At 36.1% G+C, this 1,824-nt stretch overlaps 1 pseudogene; it reads right to left on the reverse strand.

The window, feature by feature from the left end:
• Positions 1–1,426: 1,426 nt before the first annotated feature.
• On the reverse strand, positions 1,427–1,542 carry LOC128690349 (5S ribosomal RNA; annotated as a pseudogene).
• Positions 1,543–1,824: the final 282 nt, after the last annotated feature.

Genomic DNA, 1,824 nt, shown 5'->3' on the forward strand with positions numbered 1-1,824 from the left:
CAGTGCGCTAACGATTCGGCCAGATGGCTAGAATAAGATTCACCAACTGAGTATATTTCTATGCACCATAGGGAGGTTAGCCAGGTCCACCACTGTGACCACAAATGAAATTTTTACAGACGTATGCCAGCTGGCCAAGAGGTTAACGCACTGGCCTGCGAGTTTAGATTTACTTGCAATGGGTTTAACACAGGAGTCGGGGAACTGGGGTAAATTACCCTAATGGGGTAAAAATTAAAATCTCGGGGGTAATGAAGGTTCAATAAACATATATATAATATTACACAGAAATTTATTATTTAATTAAAGAGGCAAATTGCGAAAGTTATATTTTTCAAACCAAAAATTTGTAGTTTCTTAATAAATTAAAAATCTAATTTGTAGGGACAATTTCTTAAGTTGCCAATGATGTAAAACGGGAAAGAACTGGGCTGTCTTTCAGGAGGAGTCAACTGAAGAAACGCTAAGATAATTTTCACTCAAACTTGTCTTCCAAACCAGGGAAATACTTTGTGAATTTCGAAAGGTCTGTCAAAAGGCAAAGACTGGAGAGTAACTTGGAAGGTACATATGGAAAGGTCTAGGTGAAGGTCTAGCTCTGAAGTGGCCTGGTTGATTGCCAGAAACAAGAAACCATATACTATTGGTCAGGAGTTGGTTAAACCTGCAGCTGTAAAAATGACACTAAATTCAGACAGTGATGGAGTGAATGATAAAAGTTTTTCTTTTTCGGGTCACCCTGCATTGGTGGGAGATGGCCGATGTGTTAATAAAAAAAAATTAAATAGTAACATAAAATTAAATATATACCTATTTGTTAAGCATAAGGGCAACAATTCTGGACAAATGACAATGGAATAAAAAATGCACTGTGTTCACGAGGCTTAAAACACCAGTTCTATATTTAAAATATTGTGTCTAGGTTCAAATGTTCAAATTTCAAAACGTAACATATTTGTTAAAGTTAAAATAAGATCTAATGAGAAACGGAGGTCCGAATAAGTAATCATGATAATTAAATAATAGGATATAAAATAAGTATAAACATGGATAAATAAGCACAAACTGGTTGTGCTGGATATTTTAGTATATGATAATAAACCATAAAAAATGACAGACTATTTAGGACATGTTCCGTAAAAATCTTTCAATTGGGGAACCTTGATCATTATAAATGTGGCGTGATTAGTGTTCCAGGATTGACACGGTTCCTTTAAACTTCCTCTAAAGTCACTCATTTTGTGTCTTGTGTCCCACTTGATGTGTTACTGTAAGGGCGCCTATTAACCGCAATCAGAAACCCGTGTAGCTTTAAGTTAAATAAGAGATCAATATACACTGGTATAGTAGCTGCTATTGGAAGTGCACGTTGATAAATGACGGCATCATTGCATCATTTCCAGATGGTGACCCGGCAAAAGAGCTATGTCAACAGTATTTGGTGTTCCCAGGCGGTCACCCATCCAAGTACTAACCAGATCCAACGTTGCTTAACTTCACTGTTCGGACGAGCAGTGCGTTCAACGTGGTATGGCCGTTAACATCATGCAAGTTGCAAGTGATTAAGTTCTCGGCCTTCTGTGAACAGCTGAATATCCTCAGCACATTTTTCCCCTTTATCTTGTTGAAAAGGTAACACGACAGAGTGTTTTCATTATTTTCCTCATTTAATCCAGTCTAGGTGCTTACTGGAAAATATTATTGTTAATTATATTTTATTGCAATTAATTCAATGTTTTATAACACTTTAAAGGTAAACTATTTTTGTTACCAATGCTATTAGTTGAAACTGTTAACGAAATAGTGGGAGACATATTTAAATGC

This window comes from Cherax quadricarinatus, chromosome 32, assembly GCF_038502225.1.
Source record: "Cherax quadricarinatus isolate ZL_2023a chromosome 32, ASM3850222v1, whole genome shotgun sequence".
In the NCBI taxonomy this organism is placed as follows: domain Eukaryota; kingdom Metazoa; phylum Arthropoda; class Malacostraca; order Decapoda; family Parastacidae; genus Cherax; species Cherax quadricarinatus.